Source organism: Schistocerca gregaria, chromosome X (assembly GCF_023897955.1).
Source record: "Schistocerca gregaria isolate iqSchGreg1 chromosome X, iqSchGreg1.2, whole genome shotgun sequence".
NCBI classification, from domain to species: Eukaryota; Metazoa; Arthropoda; class Insecta; order Orthoptera; family Acrididae; genus Schistocerca; species Schistocerca gregaria.
In genome coordinates, this window is record NC_064931.1 from 70918343 (window position 1) to 70925356 (window position 7014).

Genomic DNA, 7014 nt, shown 5'->3' on the forward strand with positions numbered 1-7014 from the left:
CCATTTGAACGTAGCAGTCGCGCGAACCTGCGACCGTAAAGAAAATGACTGGACTCTGGATTAATATGCAAATACATATTTCCGTTTTAAGAAATTTTCATTCTTTTTGCAGTTTCCTCACAAATCGTGACATTTGGAGTCTGAAATTGTAACTTTCATTTTTCATATTTTTCCTTTTTTTATTTTTGCATGTTTCAAAGTTTATCCCATTATTTTCCATATTTCAGATTTTAGTCCACATTTTATACCAAAATTGCATAAATCCATGTTTTCAAGGCTACGTTATATAAAACAGATATTTTTAAGGCGTAACAGCATTAAAAAATTCATTAAAAGACACTTCAAGATGCGATTTCTGGCCTCGGAATGGACGAACCGAAAGCACAAATGGCGCCACCTGAAGCAGCCTAGTCTTTCAGAGAGGCTGCCAGCCTTTTAGTGATGTTTCCCGGGGATTAAGGGATGAGGGAAAGAAGTACATTTTCTTTATGGGATGAAGCATTGAATGATGTTTTCGGAGTGGTGACGAAGGGGAACAGTTTTTGACTTGTTGTCCACTGCTGTCAACATACCTTTCCCTACCAGTCATCTCCTGTAGTGAACGCACATTTATAAACACGATATTATCGAATGTGGTTCTTCTTTGTAGTAATGAACATGATATTAAATGAAGGCAGCTAAAATGCAATTTCTTTCGATGGCAAAGACTGTCGGTACCCTCGACGTCCGTGAATCTACCAGTAGATATGTTAAATGAGTTCTATTCCTTCACGTTTTTTGTTTCGTAATTCGAGTGTCTTTCGCGTGGAACGCAAAACAATTAGGCCGTACTATCAAGCGGGCTAGTTGATGCCAGCGATGTGAACAATATAGCTGCTGCATTAGAAGTTTCTTCTTTGTAATACTCGTGTGTTTCGTTCACCGCACGACGTCTGACGCGCACCTCCACAAGTAGTACGCTAACCGTATGTATAACTTCACGTCCGGATCATTCACTGTTCATACCGGAGAGGTTTGCCGTTACGCGCCATTGTGTTATTTACGCGTCTACGTTCTCTCAAGCATAAAAGTTGCGTCTCTATCTGTGTGCACGTGGTTCGTTAAATATACATGAAAATGCCCAAGTATAAGCAACCGTTATGTTTCAAACTGCAAAAATATACTGAAGATTTCACAAACCAGTCTTTGAGTACATATGGTAAACTACTGTTTTGCATTGCATTCCTTTCGGACCCTTGTTAGCCGTCGTTTCAGAGTTCGCAGCGTTGTGATGTAACGCTATGAATTTATTGTCGTTCTAAGATCAAGGCAACATGGATAACACCATCTGCATCCCAGAACACTGTGGCCATGATTTTTCCAGTTGAGGGCTGCGTCTTGAATTTCTGTTTCTGGGGCGAGTCTTTGTGTCGATATTCCATAGACTGACGTTTCGTCTCCGGGTCATAATGTTGTACCCACGTTTCCTCTCCTGCCACAGTTGAATGGAGAAAGGCGTCATCTTCATTCTCGTAACGCGAGAGGAGTTCCTGGCAAATTTCAAGACTGTGCACTTTCGTTTCAGGAGCCAGTATACGGGGTACCCATCGCGCAAAGATCTTGCGATAGCCAAACAAAGCAATAATGTGACTCACACGTTCTTGTGAAATGCCGATTGTGCTTGCAATTTCTCTCTGAGTGAACGATCGTCCTGAATCAACCTGTCAACATTTTACTTGTGAAACGCGGTGGTTGCTGTCACATGACGTCCAACTCTTTGTTTGTCACGCAGGTCAGAAGTTCCCACCTCAACGTACTCGCCCAACGACGCACAGTAATCACATCAACACGATCACCATAAACTGCTTTCATTTTCTGATGAATCTCTTTTTTTGGTGATTTGGTGATACCGTCTGCTTTCAAGAATTCAGTGACTGCACGTTGCTCAATTCGCATTGGCCGACCGTCTGCGCACGGTTCCATACTTTACACTGTAACAACACAACCGTTCGGTGCTAAGGCTTCCCGCCAGCTGCAGCTGTAGAGAAGAGGCTACGGAACAAGCTAGTACCTGCCGCATACCAATGCTGCCAACTATTGAAGAGTTACGAAGATGGAGGCATTACTTTTCAGTCAACCCACGTAGTAACTGGGCGACTATTTGAAGATAAATGGAAGAAATCTTTTCTGTTGGCGTGCGAAGAACTTCCTAAATGTAACCACCAAACATCAGCAAAGCTCTTTAATTGTGCTATGAATTATGCAAATTTAAGTTTGCTCCAATCATATCCTGCGACCCCGAAATATCCTTCATTCAGTATAAAGCGTTGTTCCATGCAGAAAGAAATAGTTTTTGTTCTGAAAATTTTAAAAAAAACATGTGATCGTACATTGCAACAATACAAATAATGTCATTGAGAATGAAGAAGCATAAAATTGTTTGTTTTTGGTATAACAAAGTGTGGTTTATTTGAAAATAGTAATTTTTTGTCTCCATATTTTTCCATATTTTATATTTTGAAGTCCATATTATATGTACATATTTTGTCCTTAGTAATACATATTTATCTGAACCCGAAAAATGATGCTTGGAGAGGAGGCTGTAGACGACACGTTGACTTTCACCAGAAAGGAAGGAGGAGGGCAGTTTCAAAGCACAGGGACGAGGGACAGCTTTCTACAAGAAATCGGTAGACGTTGCAAAATCATGGAACGTATATCGTTGTGCTGGTTTACAGCTCAGTAATCTGATTAAAAACCTCGGAAACGCTACTTGCCTTAATGTAAAAACTTGGTTGACAATTATGATGAGATTTCTGAAGATGGTATCTGGCAAAAATTCTACGTCTAGGAACATTTCTGCATGCTGGTAAAGTTACAAAGCAAGACTGTCTTGGTTGGAGATCTTTACGAGTCTTACAGTTCGTTGCTGAATATGATTTTCCGAATTTGTTCCCAGCCTCATTTCGGCGAAAAGATTATTCTTAACTTTGTGTGTTTCGGTAGCGTTACGTAAAAAAGTTTTCAAAACTCAACCTAATGAAGAATTATTTTAGGTCGACTATGAGTCAAGAACGACTCTCTAATTCGGCAATGTTGTCAGTCAAAAATACTGTAGCTAAAGGTATCTTTCTTGATGGCGCAATTTCAAAATTAGCAATATAGCCCAATCATCACAGATCAAAAAGTCTACTGGAGGAAAAAGAATCGTGTAGTCGTAAATTTTTGTACAGTGGTAGGGGGGGGGGGGGGGGGGGGGAAGGAAAGTGTCAAGAACAAGATACCAAAAATCTTCATCGGTGGGGTGTGACCGTGAGCGAGGGGGGTGAGCATATTGTGCTCAAGTACTTTTTTCTTGAATATCTCGAAAACTGCGGCTTCTAGCGAAGATCTATAAAATTGAAATACATTTAATTTCCTACAACAACAACAAAATCCTAGTCGTTTTTCTCGAGGTCTAATAGTCTGCACGTTCCAGGGGATGGAATAATTGTAAATTATTGAAAATAGCGCTTTGATGGTATAGTGTTGATGTTTATTGCTAAATGAAATTCGTAAATAACAAATATTAAATTTGTGTGTTCACATTTAAGCGCGGTAGAACCGTATTAGGAGATAAATTGTGTACTGGTGTTACAACATGGTGGAAAGGTGAGGGTAGAGGTTAGAAGTGTGAGAAAGATAGGTCTCCGGATTGTGATCATACACTTCCCTCCTTCATAGATCTACAAAATAAAGAGCGTGCAGGCAATTCCCCATTCTCCTTACTGCATTATGCCACAAAAAGCTGTACAGGGTGTTTCACGACCCTTTAGCGAATCACTGGCGAAACGGTGCAAACGTACCCAAGGCTGTTTATTTATTTATTTTTTCGTGAACGCCACATGGAATACAGATATGAATTACTAATAACACTAACCCGCGAAATGCGTTTGGACAAAACCTACGTAAATCTCTGCACATTGTTCTATAATACGAGAGGGACACTGATTCTTAGTCACCCTGGCCATGCCGTTCTAGGGGCTTTAGTCTGGAGCCGCGCGATCGCTATGGTCGCAGGATCGAATCCTGCCTCGGGCACGGATGTGTGTGATGGCCTTAGGTTAGTTAGGTTTGAGTAGTTCTAAGTTCCAGGGGACTGATGACCGCAGAAGTTAAGTCCCATAGTGCTCAGAGCCATCTGAACCATTTTTAGTCACCCTGTACGGAAGGACATTTCACACATCCATGCCCGAGGCAGGATTCGAACCTGCGACCGTAGCAGTCGCACGGTTCCGCACTGCGCACCTAGAACCGCGAGACCACCGCGGCGGCTTTGCTGTCCAGTTCTCTTGCACAAGTAAACGAAATAACTTCATTCAGTTCATGTTTATATACTGGAGTTACCTTCAGTTCATTAACTGACGACTACCTTTCCTCACGCTCCGAAACCCCACTACTGCCTCTTCACCCTGCTGCACCCCTAGAATCTAATTTATCACCTCATACGGTTCTAGTGCACTTATATGTGGAACGAACATTTAATATATGATCTTAACGCACTTAATTTAACAATAAACATCAATTTTATACCATTAGAACACTATTTATAAAAATCTGTTTCTATTCCATTGCCTACATGGAAACTAAAAATTCTAGAGGAAACAAATGAACAGGCACGTTTTGTAGGGAATTTTATGTAATTTAGTTTTGTACAGGCAAACATTTTCGTCAGAAACTACGGTTTTCGAGAGACTGAGGAAAAATCTAAAAATTGTGACTTCCAAACGCCCCTCCAGTTCCACGCTCATTCTCCACCGGTCGGTATTTTTAGTATGTTGTTCATGACTCTCCCCATTACACTATACAAAAGTTGGCCACTAAACGATTTTTCTATCTAATTTTCCATCGTTGACTGCATTACTAGAAGAGCTTTAAGGAAGAGATTCTAAGCTATATGTTGAAGTCACCTAGTACTAAAAAGATTTTTTGTTGTTTAGTTTAGTAATCAATTCAACCGTGTTAGTTACAAAAATATATTTTACTTATTTTTTTACCTTCATGAAAACTGTTTACTAAATAGTTAATTGTTTAACAACTTGCATCAAAAAACTTTCCCAAAATAAATTTTATGTTTTTTCGGGGATGATGAGGATGTTGTGGGCGAAGAGGGGGAGGGGGGGGGGGGGGGCTGTTAAGTTAAAGAGCAAGTTCAAACTTCACATTGAAGTAGTTTAAATTATATTTACGACAGTTCCATATAATGCAGCATCTTGTAAACGCAGTTTTAGCAGTCATAAAACGTGCTAAATCTGCGTAGAAAAAATTGCGGGAAGATAGTTGTGAAAGGTCTGGATAAGGGATGGGGGCGCAGCTGTGGGAAATTCTGTCAAGGACGCAGTATTACCACAGTAGTATTACCTTCGTACGGCTCTCACTGTAGTCGCTCTGTTGCGTCTTCTACGTGTTCTGCCAACAAAACATAGTCTTTGGATCGCCATCCCAAACGCAGTTTATATGTGATCGTTTCAATGTAAGTTGTTCTCGTTAGTTGCACGTTACATAGATCGTTTGAACGATTCTTTTATCGAAGTGGTGTGGAAACAGTCAGTTTACAGGATATGTGTTCGTAATGTAATCCCTAAGTATTTATTTGAATTGACAGCCTTTACAATTGTGTGATTGATCGTACACCCGAATTTTAACAGATTCCTTTTATTACTCAATTCGAAGACCTCACACTGTTTTTTAGAGTCAATAGTCACTTTGCGCACCATACAGATTTTTGCCTAAGTCATTTGGCAATTGGTTTTGACCTTCTGATGACTTTAATAGACGGAAAACGAAGGCTTCATCCACACAGAATCTAACAGGGCTACTCAGGTTGTCTTCTAAATCGTTTATATAGAAGCGATTAAGAACAGCAGAGAGCCTGTAACACCTCCTCGAGAATCGCCAGATATCACGTCTGTTTTACTCGAGGACTTCCCGTCAGTTATTACGAACTGTGACCTTTCTGACAGGAAATTCAGATCCAGCCGCACAACGGAGACGATGCTCTATATGCTGACAATTTGATTAGAAGCCATTTGTGAGGGATGGTGTCAACAGACTTCTGGAAAGCTAGAATTATAGAATCAGTTTGGGAATCAATTTGAGATTTCCTGTCGATAGCACTTATAACTTCGTCGTTGTCGGTTATTGAGAACTGAATGAGGCCTACTGTCCCGGGGGATTTTATTAAATTATAGTGTTTGAGGTGTTGTAATGTACTTATCAATTTTTTATTCTCTTTTTTTAAGGTGTAGCAGGTCAGAGGGCGTGTTGTTCAGACAAGCAAGCATATATCAACAGCTCTCTGAAATAGGAGATTCTCATTTACATTTGCCTGGCACAGATTTTCATTTTTCATCAACACATAGCACAGCCGAAGTTTAGCCACATTCGTAGATGCGAATATGATTCTCGTATAAGCCTGAACAGTTCTGAGGTAACTATTTCAATCTTAAATTGATTCTTGTGGCTGGTGTCTTGCATCGAACGTCTCCTTAATTCTGCCCCACTTTATTACTCATAGGTGTGTGCCTTCTACGAAGCGCAGTGCAGCACGAGGTCCCATGGTGTAATGGTTAGCACTCTGGACTTTGAATCCAGCGATCCGAGTTCAAATCTCGGTGGGACCTAATATTTTTTTCGAGTGTATTCGCCTTCGGAGGCTTGCTGTGTATAGTGTATAACCCGAAAAGATCATTTCGCTAGTTACTTACAGAAAAATCAATACTGTTTACTAACCGTACGAAATTCGCTTGCGGAAGGTTAACAACTTTCCCTATACAGAAAAATGATTTAGAAAAGAACTCTCCCTTGACCACAAACAAAGAGAAGATACACTGGACATGAAATAAGGACTGCACTTAACTGATACGAGTTGTTTACGAGTCTATTTAGGTAAAACTAACATAGTCGAATTCCAGTGGTATAGACTCTACCGTATTTCAGCACAAAGTAAGACTGCGCCTCATTCGAAGTACAAAATGGATTTTCTAAATCATATTT

At 40.3% G+C, this 7014-nt stretch overlaps 1 non-coding gene across 1 annotated transcript; it reads left to right on the top strand.

The window, feature by feature from the left end:
* Nucleotides 1-6569: 6569 nt before the first annotated feature.
* Trnaq-uug (transfer RNA glutamine (anticodon UUG)) lies at nucleotides 6570-6641 on the top strand. The gene has a single exon. It is a non-coding gene; the product is annotated as a tRNA-Gln (tRNA).
* Nucleotides 6642-7014: the final 373 nt, after the last annotated feature.